Source organism: Mesocricetus auratus, unplaced genomic scaffold, assembly GCF_017639785.1.
Source record: "Mesocricetus auratus isolate SY011 unplaced genomic scaffold, BCM_Maur_2.0 Super-Scaffold_100007, whole genome shotgun sequence".
Classification (NCBI taxonomy): domain Eukaryota; kingdom Metazoa; phylum Chordata; class Mammalia; order Rodentia; family Cricetidae; genus Mesocricetus; species Mesocricetus auratus.
In genome coordinates, this window is record NW_024429191.1 from 58,962,142 (window position 1) to 58,984,947 (window position 22,806).

A 22,806-nucleotide genomic window follows, 5' to 3' on the forward strand; every position below is an offset into this window, starting at 1 on the left:
TATCTTTCGTGAAGGTGGCTCACCTGGGGGGGGGTCTGAGATGCTGATGGTTTAGTTCTGGGTTAGTCACTAGCCCTAGCTCAGTCTTTTGGGTCATACACAATGGGGTCTGACTACCTCTGTATAATATTTTATCTATGGGCACTGGACTTGAATGCTACGCAATTTTCAGGTGTCTAAAAACATTGGCTTTTTTCCCCCTCCAAGATAGGGTTTCTCCTGGCTGTCCTGGAATTCCTTCTGTAAGGAACTGGTTGGTCTCAAACTCACAGAAATCCACCAACCTCTCTCTGGAGTGCTGGGATTAAAAGTGTGTGCCACCAACTATCTGGCTTTATTTTATTTCAACACATTAAATTTTGTCAGTGTTTATTTTAATTTTATGTGCATTGGAGTTTTGGCTGCATGTGTGTCTCAGTGAGGGTGTCAGATCCATAGAATTGGAGTTACAGGCAGGTGTGACCTGCTCTGTGGGTGATAGGAATTGAACTTGGGTCCTCTGGAAGAGCAGCCAGTACTCTTAATAACTGATCTATCACTCTACCACCTCTCAACACATTTTTAAAAATGAAAACTATCCCCATTGGGAATTAAATTTGGTCTGTGGGTCAGTGTGACTTAACACAGCTTATCTGGATGGGACAGCCAACAGCAGCAGACAGGGAGTCGAGGTCTATCCTGGTCCCAATAGTAAATTCTGCACTGAGTTCCTGGAAATGACCAGACTGGAGAGAACCATGGGCATTAGACAGTCGGTAGCTAAACTCATAGTGTGGTGGCTCTTAGGAGTAAAGAGGGTCCTTCAAGACTGATTAATTATTTCGTTTTCCACCATGGAAGTACATTTTGTTAGTGACTTTTCACTGAGGATAAAGAGAGAATAAGCAAGGTGTCATCATATGCCCACGTCTGTGATTTGAAAACAGCAAACAACTGCTCTCTGTCTGAGGACTCACTGTTAGTAACAGGTCTGCCAACAGCAAGGTGCCCAAAACCTACTTCTTTTATGAAGGAAAAGCTCCTCCAAGATTCTCCATTGCTTTGATACAGAATGATTTCCCAAGGAGACCAAAGCAAACAGGCCGTTTCCAAGCCTGGCATTCCTGTCTTCCTCATTTTCTATTTTAAAATGCACTTCTGTTCTACATATCTTACTTGTGCTTTTAATAATAGCAGTCCATATCCCAGAGACTGTGTAGTCTTTGGCAAAAGGTGTCAGGGTTAGAATGCTGTAGCCAGACCTACTGAATTCTTGTCTCTCCTGATTAGCTCTGACCTTGAACAGATGACTTCAGTTCTCTATGCTTCAGATAAGATTCACCTCCTAGGCCTGTGAGGTTTATATGAATTAAGATAGGTCCAGTGTTCTGATTAGATCCTGGCAGGGACCTTGCGTGGGTTCATGCTCTGTATTGCTCCGGTTTTAGTGCATGTATGCCTGAAGCAAACACAGTACTAGCTACTATCATCTGTTCATATTCTCCAAGTACTTCACATACAGAATGAATGTATTTGTGTGTGAATGAGTGTGCATGCCTACAAGCATTTAAATTTGACCTTAAGGCTGGTCAGATACTCATGTTGTTTCTTACTTCATTTTCATGAATAGAATAGAATTAACAAAATGAGCTTTGGGGCTGGAGAGATGGTTTGGTGATTAAGAGTGTATATTGCTTTTGCAGAAGACCCAAGTTTGGTTTTTAGCACCCACACTGGGCAACTAACAACCAACAGCCTGTAACTCTAACTCTAGGGGATCTGCCATCTACTGCCTTCTTCTGGCCTCCACAGGCACCTGTACTTATACACAGAGACCATTTCCAATCCTGGCACTCCTGCCTTTCTCATTTTCTATTTTCTGATCATCACAGGTGCCTCTGTGTGTGTGTGTGTCTGTGTGCGTGCGTGCGTGCACATGTGTGTGTGTGCATGCATGAGTATGTGTGTGTCTGTTTATGGATCTGTGAACATGGGTGCAGTGGCCATGGAGGCCAGAAGAGGGCGTCAGATCCTCTGTAGCTAGAGCTACAGGATATTGTGAGCTATCCTGATGTACGTGCCAGAAATGGAACTCATTTCCTTTCCAAGAGCAATAAATACTTCTAGCTGCTAGTCATCTTTCTCTCTAGCCTCTTAAGTAATAATACATTTTAATAGCAAATTAAAAAAATCAAAAATTTAATGCAATAGAATCCAAAGATATACTAATTTGATACTCACATACTAAGAAACAATATTAGGAAAATGTTAAAAATTTGTTTTCAGTTTCTCTGTGTAGCCCTGCTGTCTTCAAACTCAGCGATCCACCTGCTTCTGCCTCCCAAGTGCTGGGAATAAAGGCATGAACCATCACTGCCTGTCTCTATTATGTTTCTCCAAGAGCAGAAAATTTGCATGTATAGTAGAAACACTGTAATTCATTGCATCCAAGTTTTGAGTCTGAGGCAGAGAGTTTCAGATAGCAGTCACTGACATTGTATGTTGTGATGGCACGCACCTGCGAGGTATACACATTGTACACAGCACAGAACTGACAACAGTGTGATGATCCTCAGGAAGGCAGAGCCAGAAACACCTTGGGTTCACCACACATTTGAATTTGGGTGGGTTTTGGTTGTTGTGTGCTCAGAAATCATTTAGTGCTGCCAAAACTTTTTGTTTGTTTGTTGAGATAGGGTTTCTCTGTGTTTCTCTTGGCTGTCCTGGAATTAGCTCTGCAGAACAGGCTGGCCTCAAACTCAGAGCTCCACCTGCCTCTGCCTCTGGAGTGCTGGGATTAAAGGTGTGTGCCACCACTACCTGGATGCCAAGACTTTCTTAAAAAATTCGTTTGAGTTATTTGTTTTTAGTTTATATGTGTGAGTGTTTTGCTTACATGTATACTATGTATGTGCCAGTGCCCACAGAAACTAGAAGAGTCTCAGATTCCCTGGAACCACAGTTACAGACAGCTGTGAGGCACCATGTGGGTTCTGGTAATTAAACCTGGTTCCTTTGCAAGACCAGCAACTGCTCTTAACTTCTGAAGCATTTCTCCAGTCTCTATTGTCAAGGTTTTTGAGATCCTACTGCTTAAGAACGTGGGATCAGTCAAGGATGGTGGTCCATGTCTATAATCTCAGGGAGGTGGAGGCAGGGAGATCAGAAGTTAGTTGTCCTTGGCAACATGGGATACATGAGTTCCTGGCTTTGTGTCCTCCTTCAGCACCTGTACCTGATCCCTAGCAGGTGCCACTTCAAACTGTCATAGATTAAAGGTCTGCTTCACTCTGTGAGGTATAGAATATTTGGGTGTTCACTGCACATGTGATATTCAATCACACCTCCAACTACTACCTGTCAGCTTAATGTCAATTTAGTGTGCTTAGTTTTTTAGTTCATTTTTGGGTTAACTATGTTCAAGCTATCTACAATTCTTGCTAGCTAAACAATCCATGGGAACACAAAGTAGTGAGGGACCTAGGTGTGTCAGCAACTGAATAAAATCTGCTTTAACTTCTCCGGCAGGATCTGGAGGGTGGTGTGTTGCCTCCAACCTGCCCACTGGCCATCTGGAGATGACACAGAGAAGAACTGCATTGTTGCAACTCCGGCTTCCCATGACGTGAGCTGCCACAGGCACTGGAGCTCAGGTGAGGCTGTGAATTGAGCCAGGTGACACATGGTGCGATTCCCCTCGCCTCTCACCTTGTTCCCTTTGCTAGTCAGTCAAAATAGGTTGAGCAGGGGGCTGTCAGCCAGAAGTTTCTAGTTACTTATTGCATTTTGGAGACAGGGCTCTGTCAGCTTTCTGCCCAGTATCATCTTGGGAAATCTGAGTCAGAACCCCGTCTTGTTCTTTCCTCTCTGACACCCCGTGCTTAGTAGTTTAGTGCTGGTGTGTCGGGCTTGGCCCGGTAAATTCCAAGTCCTCCCAAATTTGGGTGGGAGGATGCTGCCCTGTGCTAGGTTCCATGGATGAGTCAAAATGCACCCTGCTCTCCACAAACTTGTGGCCCATTTATGGGGAGATGACAAGCTAAAGGTGATTATAAACCAGAGGAAATGTAACAGTGAGCTCAAGCTGTAATGAAGAACCATGGAGACCTGGGTTCTGTGGTGCAGGAAGGAAATGATGGGGGAATAGGGGAAGCCCCACATGCCAAGGAGAGCAGGCTAGGCTACACTGTGGAGTTATGGCATGACCAGATCATACCTTATTCACTGAAGTTGGGGGGTGGCACATGCACACACAAATAAACAAGTGTAGCAGAACAATTTTTCTTTCAAAAGAAAGCCTGGCATGGAGGAGTGATCTAGTTGGAAATTTAACTGAATCCAATCTCAGTTAGGAAAATACTTTTTGACCCATTTATTTGGAAACAAAGTTGAGTGGGCTCAAAAATAATAACGCCCTAACTGTGGTTGTCACCTTAATGACAGAAAGCATTTCTAATAAGCTAATCACTCATTCTGAATCTCAAATATAAATTTATAAAAAGATATTTAAAGGCAGTCTATGGGCCAGGCATGGCAGCACATGTCTATAATCTTAATATTTGGGATGTGGAGGCAGGAGCATCATGGGTCAATATCAAAAAGAAAAAGAAAGAAAAAAGTGGTCTTATTCTTGGTTTTTCTCCTTTAAAACTTGTTAGCAAACACAGATGTGTGCTAAACCAGACACATCGTCTGATATTTCTACAACCCCAGGCAAGGACTATATTGTTTCGAGTCTGAGGTGGGGAGCAGCAGGGCCGTGCTGGAGGACAGAGTGCATTTCCAAGCCTGTACAGGGTCCCCTTCCCAGAGCCTAGGGGTAGATATAAGAAAAGACTGGGCTGTTGGATTTTGGGTTCTCAGGTATAACTGTCAAGGAAACAGTAGCTTCTAGGTAAGGGGCTCCTGAGAAGGGCCACAAGGTGGAGGTAGACAGAAATTAGCCGGAGAAGAAAATGAAGCTGAATTCGAGTGTTTTGTCTTGGCATCCTTAGATGGCAATCTTACTATTTTGTTCAGGGTAGTCACCTCAGAGCAGAGAACAATGTTCAGCAAAGGAACTTTGCTCAAGAGAATATGCTCAGTGAGGGAGTGAATGAGTGCAGGGACCTTGAAAGAGCCTGTTCTGTGGTAACCATGATGAAACCATCAGTTGAGCCCCTACAGCGTGCCCCTACACTGTGCCACTTAGATGAAGCCCAGGAAGCATACATATAAAAACCATGGTTATACTCAGTTCATCAAAAGGAAACAGCACGAAAAGGCTATGCAGAAGATCCAAGGGTCCTTATTCAGTAAGGCAGGAACAGACAGATGAAGGCCACCTCGGCCTCTGACATGTCACACTAACTTTTCAGGATGAACATGCTACTGGCTTGGCTTTAGAATAGCTCGTCCCTTCAAGATGCCTTGGCCACTGTGGAGTCCTTTTTCTGTCTTTGCTGTTAGTTATCAAGTTCATACAGCCCTGTAAAAAGGTATGTGTGCCAGGAGTACGTGGTCACTCACAGGACACCTTAAATGTGTGTTCTATGGAGTGTGCCTTCTGTATCAAAGGTCATGTCTTCCATTGCCATGTTTGAGGACCTCAGTTCTGGGCTTCAGAGACTACGCCCCTATCGGGAGTCATCCATCCCAGAGATATATTCCGTAGTTTCACAGACTCTAATAAGAAGTGTGGGTGGCATGGTAAAACCTGTTTGCATAGCTATCAAAACAATTCAAAAGGCGTGTCACAGTGATGGGTGTGTCACAGTGATGGCCAGTAGCAGCTTCCTAGATGATGATCATGCAAATTCCAACCTAAATCTGGGTGATCAGAGATGGTTGGCATTGTTACCTTTTTTTCAACAAAACTGAAGTTTCCCTCAAGTACTTGTTAGAATTCTTTGTGGTATCAAACAAACAGCCCCACTAACCCCCACTACTCTCTGCTACCCCAAAGACAAGTTGATAGGCAGGCAGCAGGCAGCCAGTATTTTTGAAAATTATAAGATCTTAAAAAAGTTAAGATACAGGCCATGGTTTAGTGGTTATAGACACTTGTGAACAGGTCTAAATTCAATTCCAGATCAGACAAGATGGCAGGAGAACAACTCCTGAGAGCTGTCTTGATTTCCATGTGCTCACCATGAGTGTGAGTTCATGTGTGTGTGCATGTACACACACACATACACACATACACACACACACACAAATAATGGCAATAAAAGGTTAAGATATGTTCAGAGACCTACACAATTTGGTGCAGTCTCTAGCCTCATCCCTTTGCAAACTGTCTTCCTCATGGCTGAGAGAGTTCTCTTTCTAGAACACAAAATAGTAACCTACCATCTCTCCTTAGTGCACTGTACAAGTTAGTTTGTTATGGCATTTGTCATGTGTGGGACATTGTCACTAAGGGAGATAGTTCTATTAATTGTGTTGGGTTGTCCCTGGTAGTCACTTATACAGAAGTTGCCTGACAATTGCACTTCACTTCCCTCCTTTTGACTATTGCCACCTAAATGAGTGTGGCCAGGCCTCACCTTTCTTGAGTTCCCTGCCAGATGTGGATGACTTACACCCATCTTCCGGGCAGCCTCAAGGCAGAGCTGAGGGCCTGGTTCTGGGCTCCTGTGTCCTAGATGCCTTTATGCAGGGTGCCCTCTCTACATGTAAGCTCTTAAGATTGGAGGCTTTTTATTTTTGGTTTTTCAAGACAGGGTTTCTCTGTGGTTTGGAGGCTGTCCTGGAACTAGCTCTTGTAGACCAAGCTGGCCTCGAACTCACAAAGATCTGCCTGCCTCTGCCTCCCGAGTGCTGGGATTAAAGGCGTGTGCCACCAACACCTGGCTATGATTGGAGGCTTTAAGTCACCCCTGACCACCCCCAACTTTTCTATGTGTTTGGCAAATGTTAGCTGACAATAAAACTATTGCTAGATAACACAAAAGCTAAAGCCAGGTGTGTGTTGTGCGTAAGCATTTATGACAGAGCCTCTCACTGTTCTGGTATCACAGAAACTTCTACTCATTTCCACATATGTGTATGTGCAGAAGACATAACCTTCTGTGAGCAATCTGTTCTCTCAGGGGTGAAGACATCAGGCAGGCAACTACAATTCGCTTCCATTGTTCACTAGGGACAGCTGTGCTTTAGGCCAGACCCTGCTAAGCAGTGACTAATCTTAAAAGTGTTCTGAATTTTACTGGGCCACAGGCTCCCATATTTAACTCCAGTGTGGTGCTCTCAGACCAGCATAACTAATTCTGCTAGCACCTGGCACAAAAGACACACGTGTGATTGTCTTAGGTAGCCCTTCCCTATCTAACCTACTTCCTGAGGTGGTGACTTCCCAAGGGAGTGAAAGGCCACGCCCAGACTCTGACCTGAGAATGTCACTTCCCACTGGTAAAACTGCCCTCCCAGGAAGGGTGTTTCCACTGTCTGAGAAATGCCCTCCCAGGAAGCTGAGCTCCCACTGTTGTGAGCAATGCCTTTCTAGGAAGCTCAACTCCTTTTCTCAGTGTTTTCCTCTTCCCAAGCCCTAACTCTGCAGAGGTGAAACTAGAGCTGGGAACTCTTCCTCTCTAGCTAAATCTTCATTTCTAGTTCCTTACAGAGCCAGGAAGGAAACACAGTTCTACAGTCACCTCTCACAGCTTCTCAACTGCTGTGGATCAGTAGTATGCATAATTTGAATTTAGTAGAGAGCCGGAAACCAAAGTCCAAGAATGAAGGAGAGGGAGAAGATGAGAGGATAGGGTGAGTCTCTGGATTGGAGAGCTACTTCCCACAGTCCCTGAGAACCAGAATAAAGCAGAGTAGGGGAGTTTGGGGTTGAAATAGGAACAAAGTTCCCCAGCTCCCTGGGATACTGAAGTCATTAAATGGATCATCAAGGGAATGTGGATTATCTTCCCCTGGAGGTCTTTAAACCCACAGCTGTAATTAAGCAGCCAGTGATGAGTCCCACTTACATCTGACCAATGTCAGAATCCCTCACCCAATGCCACTGTAGTTACACCAACACACAGAACTTAGAGGTCAAATATATTTCTATTTTTTTGGTATTGCTAAGGATGTGTAAAGATCTGAAGCCCTCTACCCTTTAATCAGATTTTGATCATCTAATCAAGTTTCCTTGGTTATAAAATGTGGAGCAAGGTCATTTCCTACTTTCAACCCTCATAACACTGTAATACCACCACACATTCTAAGGCTCTTCTAACACACCTGCTTTCAAAGCCTCTGCTATCAAGTTCAAGGAAATCTACAGTAGCATGAAATTATACTTTGACATGATTCTCTGTTTGGATTCTCTAATGCCAAAGTTGAGGGTATATGGTATCAAGTTAACTATTGGTCTCTGTAGACCAGGTTGTGTGTTTGTGTGTGTGTGTGTGTTTTGTTTTACGAGACAGGGTTTCTCTGTACTGTTTTGGAGGCTGTTGGTCCAGCCCGGCCTCGAACTCACAGAGATCCACCTGCCTCTGCCTCCCGAGTGCTGGGATTAAAGGCGTGCGCCACCACCGCCCAGCCAGGTTGTGTGTTTTTAACATAATTTTGTTTCCAACCTCATACAACAGATCCATGCACACACACACACACACACACACACCTGCATGTACACACACACTCAAGTGCAAAGATACACATGTACTGTAAGACTGCATATATACTCATACACACATACGTACATGCACACGTCTATAAATACTGCCATGAAGCTATCCAGTACCCACACCTGCTGTTAGGGAGTTAAGGCAAGGGAGAGGAGGTGGGGAAAATCTGAGGCTGGAAAAGGCACGCTGGCTTAAATGGGAAGAGGGCAAGAGGGAGAAGCTTGAGCAAAAGGGGAAGCAGAGGGTACAGTAAAGCTGAGGGGGCAGAAGGAAAAGGAAAGAAATCCCCAAGTTGAGAATGGCTCCTGATGAAATATGACTTGAAACAGTGCTCAGAAAAGACCCCAAAGGTATCTTTTCAAGATCAACTCGCCCCCCTTCTGCCTTAGTTCCTCAGTGTGGGGACTCTACATGAGTGTGCCTCAATGCTTGGATCTTTGGGGTCTTTCTACCGTCCATGCTTGCAAAGGTGCCTTAGAGAGAGGTGTTCAAGGGCTGGCTGAGCTGGAGAGAGGCTATCAGGAGGGAAGGGGGTAGGGTTGGGATAGGTGGGGAAAGAAAACTTGGTTGGTAAAAAAACAGACAATAAATACATCATAAAGCTTTAGCTAAAGTCAATACTTGCAGCCTTCCCTATGGTCTGCCTCTTGCTGGGACGTCCTTAATGTCCTTGTCGGCCTGCTTCCTGTTTCACCTATCCAGGAACTCTTGATTTCACTAGGTTTGCCAAATGTCCCAGAAACCTGTAAACTCTGGGCATCTGGGATGGCTAATCCCCTCTTTTATAGAAGATGGCAGGACAAAGATAGGGTTTGAATTAGAAATAATGAAATGCCTTTAGCTCAAGAAAGGAATTAAACCTTTCTTCTGATATCAATAGCATATTGACTAGCACCTTCTAGAATATTTTTCAAACAGAAATTTTTAATAACCTTGTGAAGAAGTAATACTTTCAACCTTTTTTCCCCTGTTGAATTAATTTTGGGCTCTCAGAAAGCACTTCCTCTTGACATCCAGTTCATGTGATTTTGCTGAGGTAATTAAAAGCATTACCTTATTAGCTCTTAGCAAAGGAACCCACGTAGGGTGCAGAAGCAGATGAAAAGCAAGTCCTCTGACCCATTGATACCTTCTTTCCCACTTGTTTTAAACTATGCCTTTTTTTTTCTTTTTTGAGACAAGGTTTCTTTGTGTAACAGCTCTAGATGTCTTGGAACTATCTCTGTAAACCAGGCTGGCCTCAAACTCACAGGGATCCATCTGCCTCTGCCTCCTAAGTGTTGGGATTAAAGGTGTGAGCCACCACTGCCTGGCCCATGTTTATTTTTAATTCTTTTCATGGTTAACTCTATTGACTACGTTGCACATAGATGCTACTCTTTATTTATCAACTGTACCCATTGCCCAGAAAGTTCCTTTAGTGACAGATAGGCTTCTACCATTAATAACCACCTCACCTACATTTTAACCAATTTATCTATCCTTTCTCTCTCTCTCTCTCTCTCTCTCTCTCTCTCTCTCTCTCTCTCTCTCTCTCTCTCTCTCTCTCTCTGATTGATTTTTTGAGACAGGGTTTCTCTGTGTAGACCTGGCTGTCCTGGAACTCTCTCTGTAGACCAGGTTGGTCTTGAACTCAGAGATCCACCTGCCTCTGTAGAGGTCTGCACCATCACTGAGTGGTTCTGCTACCTTGATTACATCCTTAAGTTTTGCTCCATCAACAAGAGACTGTAAGAAACTGATTTTTCAGCCCCCCCCCATTTCCTTAATTGAAGACATTTAAAAGCACTCTTACTTTCCCTCCAGCCTTTTTCTTTTCTTTGTGGTGGTGCTTGGGATAGATTCTAGGGTCTTGGGCAATGTGAGGCAAGTGGCCTCATGCATGTTATCATTAACCTGTATCTTTAACTCACATCCAGCACTTCCTGCTCCCAATGCTCATTTTATAGCACGTGTATTTAAATCTGAGGCTCCTTTTGATCCAGGTCAAATGCCCTTCCTGTAGCTTCAATCCCAGTATTTTTTTTTTTTTTTTGGTTTTTTGAGACAGGGTTTCTCTGTATTGTTTTGGAGCCTGTCCTGGAACTCGCTTGGTAGACCAGGCTTGGTCTCGAACTCACAGAGATCCACCTGCCTCTGCCTCCCCAGTGCTGGGATTAAAGGTATGCGCCACCACCGCCGGCCAATCTCAGTATTCTTAACTGACCTTGCTATGTAGTCTGATTCTTTAAAATTAAAAAGATCGTGAGGCAGGCATCTGGGATTGCAAATTCTTACATCTTATTTATTTTGTATCTCTCTGCACTATGTGTATATGTATGTCTAGTATGCATGTGTGTGTATGCATGTAAGTTGACATGTATTATGAGCATATGTATATGTATGGGTGCATGTGTAAGTGCCTGAGGTTGACATCAAGAGTCTTCCTTGATTGTTCTCTACCTCACTCATTATAGAGATTGAATTCAGATTTTCAGGCTTAGTGGTAAGCATCTTTACCTGCTGAACCATCTTAGCTGTCCTCTATCCCTTTAACACATATATTCCAGTTGGCCTCAAATTCACTATGTAGCTGAGGATGACCTTAAACTTCAGATCATCCTGTCTCTACCTTCTGAGTTCTAGGATTACAGGTGTGCATCACCATATCAGGCTTGTGTAGTCCTGGGGATCAAAACTAGGGCTTTATATATGCTAGGCCATCATCCCACCAGCTGAGCTATATCCCCAGACCTACTTTGTATCCTTTCACTTACTGGTGAAAGTTTGGATGAGTCCAATAGAAAGTAAGGATATTTTATTCTAAGCCCATTTGTTTATATTACATTTTGTTCAAGTAGGTTAAATGGAGTATGAGTGTAGGATGTTTATATCCTACAAGGAAAGAAATATTCTAGGGATGACTTAATGAAAACTAACCTTGCTGGTATAATCTATCATTGACATGGGGAGCCTCTCTAGCAAGTGAGCACCCTCTTTCCTCTTTAGTGGGTAAAACCCAAGGTCTTCTTCCATCATTTCTGGTGGGGTCAGCTTCTCCTGACTGTTTTCCTTAAGGATTCCTGTTTCTTTGATGTTTGCCTGTATCCTGCTCTTCAGAGAAATGACTGTGTGGTTGGGGGAGAGGGGTTAGGAATAAATTCATCATGCAGTCCCTAGAATTTCTAGGAAGACTCTTTAGTGACAATCTGTCCATGGTTGTCATCATGCCCATAGTAATGGGAAAGAAGACAGGGCATTTGCTAGATAGGTCCCACCCTGTATATCACCTGCAGTACCATGTTATTTTGGGTTGCAGTCAAATCAATGCTCTCATGGGAGAGATGTGAAGACAGTGAACTTTTGCAAGGTCTTCAGAAACCTGAAAGCCACTACCAGCCTTCCCCATGCTTCCTTTTTACTACCTACTAGAGAGAACCCACTAATAGAACCTGAGGATAAAATTGAAATAAAATTAGCCCTTTTTAGGTAGATCAGGGTGAGTCAGGGAGAAGGAAGGGGAAACTTGTCAAAGTAACTGTCTTCCCAAAGAATACTGCAGCACTTGCCAGTAGCTCTCATGGCCTGTTTGCTACACAGTTACCAAGCAGAATGACTGAAGGCAAGTATTTAAACCACAAGGCTACATGTTTAAAGGCACCTGGGTCTCCAGACCTTGTTTCTCTGTAGAGAAGGTACAACAAAAGACATATCTAGGAATCTGCATTACAGACACCTGCCAGGCCTGCCCGAGGACACCCGTGACTTTCTAACTATAATCTGTTATAATCTATAATAGTTAGAAAAAGGTGACAATTTTAAGGACAATTCTCAAATACATGTCAAAAGCTGATCAGACACAGTGGCTTAAGAGACATGCTGCTGAGGTCACACCCTAGCTTTTCATTGAGATATTGGGTCTTGTTTTGTGGCCCAGACTGGCCTCAAATTTGTGATATAACTTCAGCCTCCTGATTAACTGGGACTGCAGGTACAGGCCACTATGCCCAGCATTATAGTTTCTTAATGTAATATCAGCTTTGATTTCCTGCTACCTCTTTTTCAGAAAGGTTATGTGACTCAGAATGAGATAATAGGATATTAACATCTAGCAACTCATCCATATTTGTCAGGGCCCAGACATTGATTATTAAACCTTTCCTTTTACTGAAGTTGTCCTTCTGGTTTGGATTTTTTGCTTTTAAATACATGGCTATTGTTTGACAATGATGCATCTATTTATTAAGGACTCGAGGAATAGTCACACACAATGATGTCTGGGATTTACCTTCTACCAGTGAGAGTTGGAAAGTACAGTCTAAGGAAGAATCCAATAGATGGAACTTTCAAAATTCAGAAACAGGCTTCAAAGAGACCCTAGAGGTAACCAGAGAGCCTGAACTTATCAGAAAATGACCTTGGAATCTCATATATATAAAGCAAGATACTTGGTAATTTTCCTGTTTTTCTTTTTAAAAACCCATGAGAGCTCTATTAAATCGCAACCAAATCGGTCACACAGGAAGTGAGCCTCATGACGGATAGGCTGTCAAGAATCCCCACATATGTTGTAAGGCTAGGAAAATGTTACTGCCTCTTCTCCGGGTTTGCCTGCTCAGCTGTGGAATGCCTGTTTCCCCTTAATATGACACAGAGCCTTGCTTATCTGGGACTTAGCATCCCCTGGCTACATTTAGAACACTTCTCCCACCTCATTTGCAGCTTCTCGCCTACAGATCACACACCTAGAGCTGATGTTCTTGAATTTGCACAATATAAAAGTTAAACTTGTGGGTCTGCATCACAGAACTAAGAACAGAGAGGCTGGTACCTTTTCTTTTCTCTTTCCCCTCTTCAGTTCTTTTTAAATCAATTTTAATCACCCAACCACATTTAGCTAGTTTAACAAGTCACATATACCACAGTTCTATAGGGCAGCATTGTTACTGTGTGTGTGTGTGTGTGTGTGTGTGTGTGTGTGTGTGTATGTGTGTGTGTGTCCCACCCACTTCCTTTAGGCTGGGCATATCTTTCTCTTCTTCTGAGATGTTATTTCCCTGAAGTGTTCTCCCTTTCTGATTGCCTCTAATTGTTGCCTACAGTTCTGTTTGGTTTCTCCTTTCACTGTCTTTTCTCTATGTGGTGATTTCCATTTTGGCATAAATTCAAGCTCATTTATATTACCTCCGAGTTCCTTGATTGCATGGTTAATCCTAGATATCTTTCTAGTATTTCTGGCCATGTTCCTTCCTATAACCTCTGATCTTGCCACCAAGGATGATTCACTGCTTTCAGAACACAGTCAGACTATCTATTTCCAAATATATATATATATATATATATTTTTTTTTTTTTTTTGGTTTTTCGAGACAGGGTTTCTCTGTGGCTTTGGAGCCTGTCCTGGTACTAACTCTTAAAGACCAGGCTGGCCTTGAATTCACAGAGATCCGCCTGCCTCTGCCTCCTGAGTGCTGGGATTAAAGGTGTGCACCACCAACACCAGACTATTTGTTTTTGTCGTGCTGTTTTCTTCTACTACAGTGAGTGCACTGTTTTCTCTTAGCTGAGCATACTTCCCTGTACCTAAGATCCCAGAAGCTTTTTTTTTTTTAAGACATGGTTTCCCAGTCAGGTGTTGGTCGGCCACCTCTGGCTGAGAATCGTGAACTCAGGTGCTGGCGCCATCTATTTGTCCTGAAATTCCTCCTTGGTCACAGCCTTCTTGGCAGCAGCAGGCTCCTCCTTCTCAATCTCCTTTGGGTCTCTGTAGAAGTAAAGGCCAGGCATTATCTCCCATGGGTGCTCATGGGAGACAGTGCCATGCATGTGGAGTACTTCCTGGGCCAGCGTCCACCACATCAGACCCACTGAGTGAACTCCCTTATTGTTGTACGGGATAGCAATGTCCACATAGCGCAGAGGAGAGTCTGTTACACAGAGCAATTGTGGGCAGGTTGATGTAAGACGCCTCTGTGAGGGGCTGGTGGTTAGCCCTGGGGTCAGTGACCACTAAAGGCCTTGAACCTGGAAGGCTGCTTGGATCTGGTTAGTGAAGGTGCCAGGAGTGAAATGGCCAGCAATTGGAGTGGCTCTGGTGGCAGCAGCAACTTCAGCATAGCTGGCTGCCCAGTATTCCTGGAGGATATAACGCTGACATCAGCGGGGTTCTCAAAGGCAACGATGGCCCGGGCTGCCAGTAACAGCTTCTCCCACGTCCTCTTCAGATTTACCATGTAGATACCATCACTTTTCCTTTGGTAGATGTACTGCTCCATCTGGAAGTCAAGGTTGGTGCCACCTAAGTGGGTTCCTGCAGCAAGGAATTTGAGGACATCTTCCTCCTTCATCTGCAGGACATTGTATAAGTTTCCCTTTAAGTTACGACAGGAATCAAGAACAACGGGCAGCGTGGAAAGGCTTTTTGTTTTTTTGTTTTTTTTTTTAAAGACAGGGTCTCACTTTGTAGTCTTGGCTGTCCTGTAGACCAGGATTGCCTTAAATTCATAGAGATCTACCTGCCTGTTTCCTAAATGCTTGAACTTATATCAGACACTGGAAGTTTGCTTTTTTTTTTTTTTTTTTTTTTTTTCCTGAGACAGGGTTTCTCTACACAGTTCCAGTTGTCCTGGAACTCGCTATATAGAGCAGGCTGGTCTTGAACTCACAGAGATCTACCTGCCTCTGCCTCCTGAATGCTTGGTGGGAGTTTGCTTTCTTATTCCTCTCATCAGTCTGATGACATGGTTCTATTTTTTGCTACATTCTTTTCTGATTTCTATTCTCACTGATTCTACTCTGTTTTTTGTTCCTTTTACTTTCTTTGGTTTAATTTTCTTGGAAGCTGAGGTCATTGATATGAAATCTTTTTTTCTTTCTTTTTCTTAATCTAGGCATTTAATGATATATTTCTACATAAGTATTGTTTTAGCAACATTACATGAAATTGAAATGTTTTCATTTTCATGTTCAAAATACTAATTTTAATTTCCTCCTTGATCCATGGATTAACTTGGAGAATGTCATTTGTCTTTTGTTTTTAATTATTTGTCCATGGGTGGGTATGTACATATGTGTGTAGGTGCCTAGGGAGGCCACAATAGGGTGTTGTGTTGGATTCCCTAGAGTTGGAGTAACAGTAGCGAAATTAGTTATAAAGTAACAATGAAAATAATTTTATGGTTGGGAGGAACTGTATTATTGTGTGTGCATGATGTGCATTTAGTGTGTGTATATGCTTGTGTGTGCAGTATAGGCAACCTCAGTACAGATCCTTGTCCTCCACTTTGAGACAGTCTCTTGTTTACTGTTGCACACATCAGGCTCACTGGCTGGAGAGCTTCCAGGTTTTCTCCTGTCTCTGCCTCCCAACTTGCTGGAGGTGTACTGATTAGAACACTTCTGTATCCAGCTTAAAAAACATTTTTCTTTGATATTTACTTACTTATTTTGTGTGTATGTGTGAGGGTGTGCCCAAGTTATGGCACACACGTGGAGGTTGGAGGATAACTTGCAGGAGTCAACCGTCTTCCACCCCATGGCTTCTGAATACAGACTGGCTGAAAGCACCTTTACTGACTGTACTGGCTGAGTAATCTTTTGACACGTCTACCTCCTTTAATGAGGGTCCTGGGTACTTGAACGCTGGTCCTCATAGTTGCATGACAGAGGCTTTTTCTACTGAGCCATCTTCAGCACAACTTCCATTTTTTTTCCCTTTGAGACAGGGTTTCTCTGTGTAGCTTTTGAGCCTGTCTTGGAACTCACTCTGTAGACCAGACTGGCCTCAAACTCACAGAGATCTTCCTGTCTCTGTCTCCCCAGTGTTGGTACTAAAGCCATGTGCCAACACTGCCTGGCTAAAATTTTTTAAAAGGATTTATTTATTTATTTACTTATTTATTTATTATTATGTATGCAACACTCTGCCTCCATGCATGCCTGCATGCCAGAAGAGGGCACAAGATCTCACTATAGATTGCTGTGAGACTGTGAGCCACCACCATGTGGTTGCTGGGAATTGAACTCAGGACCTCTGGAAGAGCAGCCAGTGCTCTTAACCTCTGAGCCATCTCTCCAGCTGCCCCCCCCCCACTTCCATTTTTAAAAGGGAGGCTTTTAAAAATATCTCTTTATCACTAATTTGATTTCACTAGGATAGGGACCTAGAAACTTTTTCTAATAGTTATAAAGATTAGACGATGACACAGCACTATGGTACTCAAAAAGTGTATTCTGATGTTTTGCAAAACATGTTAGCATTTTTGCTTATTATGGAAGTGCTTTAAATATGTTATTCTACTGTTCTTACCTACAGTGTTTCCAATGAAGCTTGCCAGTATCTTTATCTTTATTCTTCTGTATATAGTGTGTTTACATCTGGTTCCTTTTAAGACCTTACTTTAAATAACTAAGTTTGAGACACCTCACTGTGATGAGTTTATACTTTTCATTATTATTTTTGTGTATGAGTTTCACTGAACTTTTTGGATCTGTGGTTTATAAAGTTTTCACCAAGGTTGGAAAATTTTAGCCGCTACTCACTTACCTTTCTGCTCTCCCTGGTCCACTGGCAACTTCATGCACATGCTTTTAGGCCATCTGAAGTCATTTAACAGTTGGTGATCCATTTATTTTCAAGATCCCACTTTCTCACCATGTTTCACTTGTGGCAGTTTCTACTGTTAGGTCTTCAGATTCATTGAGCTTCATTTCTGCACTGCTGAATGTGTTGTCAACCCATCCACTGCTTTTGTATTTTCTGATTTCACCTTTTTGTTAAACATGGTCATAGTAATTGCTTCTATGTCCTTGATAGTGGTTTCTAACATATATGGTTGCTTAGGTCAATTCCTTTGCTATTTCTTCTCATAACAAGTTGTACCTTTCTTTCTTTTTTTTTTTCCTTGCAGGCCCAAGACCTTTTGGCTGGATTCATAATGCAGAAGTTGTGAACTTGGTGCTAGGTAAGTTCATATTACATATAGATTTTAAAAAATGGGTTGTGGTTATTTGTAAATAATTTAGTTCTTTGGAGAGTTTAAGATTTGTTAGCAAAGACCACAGCTGTAATTGGTCTAGAGCCAATTAGTTTCTACTGCTAAAGGAAAACCCCTTTGTATCTAACATTCAATACGCCATTGGTCACTAGAGGTGTCCCAGTCTCACTGTTGGGACAGACACTGCTTTTCACTGTCTGAGAGTACTGGGCATTGGCACCTCTCATCTTTTGGATCATCCCTTCTTCATCTTTGGGTACTTTTCTTATACATCTTTGCTTCACAGTCCATAACCTAAAAGGAACCCTCGCCAAGCCCCAGAATTCTTTTTTTTCTTCCTTTTTTAAAATTTAAGTTAGAAACAAGCTTGCTTCACATGTCAATCCCAGTTCCCTCTATGCCCCAGAATTCTATTCTGTGTGTCTGTCCTTTCTGTCAGAGTCCTGTGACTTAGAGCCACCCTGGTCTCTCCTGCTCACAGGTTCTGCTAATATCCCTTCCCTGTATCATGGCCTGGCTACTTTCTCAAGACTTGAAGCTGGGGCAGAGGCCAATCCACTCTCATTTTCTGTGTTCAGGGATTATTGTCGTTCACTTCCTGATATCTAGTCTTGAAAGCCATTGCTTCATATACTTGTTTTTGGTTGTTTGAGGAAGGAGGGCAAACAGAAATCTTACTCTAGTGACGTCACCTTGGATAGAAAGAAGCCTATGCTTTAGAGACTGTTTTTTTTAGGAGCTTGCCCAAACAAGACTTTCTTTGATGACCTTTTCCTAGGCCTGACTAAAAATGTACCCTGACCTCTGTGCTTTTCTTCCCCCTAATAATTTCTTTATATAATTTTATGTGCAAGTATATCTGTGTGAAGATGTCAGATTCCCTGGAACTGGAGTCACAGACAGTTGTAAGCTGTCATGTAGGTACTGGCAAATGAACCCAGGACCTCTGGAAGAGAAGCCAGTGTTCCTAAACACTGAGTCATTGCTCCAACCCAACAGAACACCCCCCTTTTTTGTTTTTTTAAAGACAAGGTTTCTCTGTGTAGCCCTGGCTGTCCTCGAACTCAGAGATTTGCCTGACTCTGCCTCCTGAGTGCTGAAATTAAAGGTGTGTGCTGCCACCACCAGGCTTGCTTGACCTTTGTATTTTACACTAACTTCTTTATCCTCCCATAAACCTGTTACGAATTATACATTCTCCCCTTGCTAGAGCATGCTAGATGGAGAAGGCTGGCTTTTGTATTACCACATACAATCTCTGAGATGTAACTGAGACTGAAGAAACAAGTACAAATACATGATTTTTTCTTGTTTCTATGGTGCTAGCTAACTAACACTGGCTTGTATGTTACTTTTGATCACCTAAGTCATTTAAAAATGTATAGTTCAACAGTATTAAGTGTATTCACGGGGGGGGGGGGGCTGGAGAGATGGCTCAGTGGATAATAGCACTGGCTACTCTTCCAGAGAAGCCAAGTTTGATTGCCAGAACCCATATGGTGGCTCACAACTGTCTGTAACTACACTCCCAGGGGATCTGATGCCATCTTCTGGTTTCTGAGGACATCACACACTACATGGTACACCGATATTCATGCAGGCAAAACACCCACACATAACACACATACATTTTAAAAAAGGATATTCACATTCTATAAAGCCTATTTTCATTTTTTCCTACTCTAGATAGAAATACATCAATATTTAAAACGAAAGAACAAGGGATGGAGAAATGGCTCAGTGGTTAAGAGTACTGGCACCTCTTCCAGAGGCCCAAGGTTAAGCTATCAGCACCCAGATGGTGGCTCACAACCATCTGTAACTCCAGCCCCAGGGGATTAGACTTTCCCTGTGGTGTCTTTATGCACCAGACATACTTGGTACACATACATACATTCAGGAGAAACACTCATACACATAAAATAAATCTAAAAAATACATACACATAAAATAAGTCAGACAAATTTCTTGAGACAGGTAGATTTGGCTGTCCTCAAACTTGTGTAGACTAGGCTGGCCTTGAATTCACAGAGACTGGCCTGCTTCTGCCTAAGTGCTTGGATTAAAGGTGTGCATAGCTGATTCAGCTTTTTTTTTTCATTTGGATAAATCGTGGGACAGAAATAATTGATGAGCTCAGGACTTAGAGCTAGCCACCAGGCAGTCAGGACCAGAGCCTGTGATACCGATTTCCCATCAGATCTTAATCTTATTGGTCCTGTTAATTCAACACAATTGCTAACCAGGGAAGGCATACCACGAGTCAAAGAAGGCTCAGATGTGAACACTTCCTAAATCTGCATGGCATAATTTAGTGAAGCTGGCCTGGGTTTCTTCATTTGTCTTAGTTAGCAAGCAATATGATATCTTTTAACAAGTTGTTCCTGATATTTTTCCTGACAAGGACTCTGCTGAGTCATGTTGTACTGTAAAACTGCAGTCCTTTTCCATTTACATCTACATTTCTTTTCTCATCATACTCTAGTCAGAGTCTTTTCTTTTTCAGACAGGTTTCCCTGTGTAGCCCTGGCTGTCCTGGAACTCACTGTGTGGACCTGGCTGGCCTCACAGAGATCCACCTCTGCCTTGGAAGTGCTGGGATCAAAGGTGTGAGCCACCACGCCCAGCTTCATTCCAGTCATCACATCTTATTCCCTGAGACTGGGATCCGACACTTTGCTTCATTTCCCAATATTCTGTCTTACCATGAATCAGGCTGATTTTTTTTTTCATTATGAAAACTTTGTGAATTTACTGGTTAGCTAGTTGCTTTGTTTTTTTTTGAAGAAATGATTAGATCTAAAATAATCTCATAACATTTGAAGGATTTTCCCAGGATTACAAAGTACATAACAAAACCAGGTGTTGGTGGCACATGCCTTTAGTCACAGCACTTGGGAGGTAGAGGCAGGTGGATCTCTGTGAGTTCGAGGCCAGCCTGGTCTACAGAGTGAGTGCCAGGACAGGCTCCAGAGTAATACAGAGAAACCCTATCTCAAAAAACAAACAAACAAAAACAAGAAAACAACCAAAACAACAACAAAAAACAAAGTACATGGCAATTATAGAAAAATTGACATTCCTTTGGACCTAAGTTTAAAAGGATACTCAAAATAAGGAATATTAAATCTAGGGCTAGCGAGATGGCTTAGTGGTTAGGATGACTGGTTGTGCTCAAGTGGACCTATGTTGGATTCCCGGCACCCACACGGCTGGTCACAACTGTCTAACTCCAGTTCCAAGGCAATCTGATGTCCTCTTCTGACCTGTGAGGGTACCAGGCACATACATGGTGCACAGACATACATGTAGGTGAGACACTCATACAGATAGAACTACACAAATTATAAAAAAAATCAAATGGAAAAAACATTTTTTTTCCTGTCAGTTCTTTTGGTTTCAGACACTGTAGAAAGGGAAGTCAGAATAACAACATGTCAAAGAGAAGCTTGAATGAAGAACCACTGTTGTCTTTCAAAGAAAGGCCACAGGATTATACAGAAAAGCCTGGGACCTGCAAAAGATGAGGCCAAATGCACATCACGTGGGGATGACTGAGTGTGTATCAGCATTCTAACCTCACCTGCATCATTACTCTATGAAAATACAGCGAAAGAAGTTGGTATCACCTTGTGCTTTTGTGTCTGGTGGCTTCCTGTCTGTATTCAAAGCTGCGTGTGACTCAGAATTTCAGGCACTGGAGTCTTGGGGACACACATGGTCCCAGAGGCTTTCCTACTCCACACATGCACATGACATGCTGTGCTTAAAGGCAGAACTTAACATTTTAAATGTTAAGTTCTAACATGACAAGATGATCTGAATTCGGATTCTGCCATCCATAATATAAGCTATGCCCTTGGCAAATTCAGTGAGTAGGACTTTATTCAAGTTTCTGAGGAGTGTCATGTGGGCCTTTTCCAATTAATTCTCACCATGCTTCTATAGATTTTTATAGTTTTTCTCTCCCTAAAACTTGAAAATTATGGCTATTTTAGAAATCTGTGGAAAATTTATATTAAGTTCAACAACTGTAATTTAAAAAAATGGTACTTGCATGCCAGCAAGTGTTCTGTTACTGATCTCCACACTCTACTCTAGATATTTTGAGATAGGTAGGGTCTTGATACATAGCTACATAGGATTTCCTGAAACTTGTTATGTAATACAGCCTGACTTCTCCTCCTGCCTCAGCCTTCCAAATGCCAGGGTTACAAGTGTGTGTTACCATATCCAGCTAATATACTTGTCATTTTGGCATCTTTTTTTCATACCAGCAAAACCAGGCACTTCTTCAGCTGTCTTCATTATTTGGGCTGTTCTTTCTGCACGGCTGATCAGTTTCTGAAGGTGGAGGTTCAGTTGTACATGCCTCCCTGTGTTTTCTGGATGTGAGTCATCTGGCCTGGAGGTCTGAACTAATAAAGCACCCAGCTGTTCTTGTTTTTCCTAGCTGGGCTTTACATTCCCCTCAGTGCTTATGCTCAGCTTTAAACATCTCTTAGTGGATAAGATTATGCCATTATATGACACCATTTGCTCTGTACAGTGACGTCTTTCAGTCCCCATTCCACAAATTGCCTTCCTTGTTTTTGTTATTTTCCACAAGACTCATTGGTTTAGGATTTTCTTGGATCTAGGTGACAGAAACCCATTCGTAAGTAAAAAGAAACTTGCCAAATGGCAAATTCATCAAAGTTTCAATCTGTTGAATGACCAAGTTTGCCAAATTTACCAAATTCGTATACTTACCAAAGCACTGTCAGAGCTGGGCTGTGAGTACTGTGCTCCTGGGCCTCCAGACTCTTGCTAACCTTCAGCCAATTTCTTCTTGGTCTCTTGCTCCTGCTACCCCTCAGCTTCCCGCCCCACTGTACCTGGCACTTGGCACACAGACTCTTCTCTTTCTCCCGTTTCCTCTGTTCTGGCTACTTCCAGTCAGAGCATCATGCCTGGAATAGATGTGTGTGTGTGTGTACACAATGAGGAGAGACTCCCTTACAACGGACAAAAATATGGGATCGCTTTCTCATCAGCAGTAAATATCTCAATCCCCTGGAGCAACATTTTCATTCTTTTGAGAGGGAAAGGTTATGGCTCAAAAATTATATGCCCAATCAAGTTGCCTTTTGTGTTTAGCAGTCAAACATGTCACAAAGTGTATCCCCTCCTGCACTCCTTGGCAGAGGGGCTATGATTAGGAATTTAAGACTTGTCACAATCTCTATCTTTCATCTTATTGTTGA

At 42.7% G+C, this 22,806-nt stretch overlaps 2 protein-coding genes and 1 pseudogene across 3 annotated transcripts in view; 1 reads left to right on the plus strand and 2 right to left on the minus strand.

Moving 5' to 3' along the window:
- Nucleotides 1-22,806, plus strand: part of Cdk5r1 (cyclin dependent kinase 5 regulatory subunit 1) — a 76,960-nt gene that overhangs the window by 51,580 nt on the left and 2,574 nt on the right. For both annotated transcript variants that reach the window (XR_002384199.2, XR_002384198.2), the window contains exons 2-3: nucleotides 3,508-3,632; nucleotides 17,474-17,527. The gene's annotated coding sequence lies outside the window, so the exon portion shown is untranslated. The remainder of the gene's footprint in view (nucleotides 1-3,507; nucleotides 3,633-17,473; nucleotides 17,528-22,806) is intronic.
- Myo1d (myosin ID) overlaps nucleotides 1-22,806 on the minus strand; it is a 300,654-nt gene that overhangs the window by 45,048 nt on the left and 232,800 nt on the right. The window lies entirely within an intron of this gene.
- LOC121141426 lies at nucleotides 13,970-16,337 on the minus strand (annotated as a pseudogene).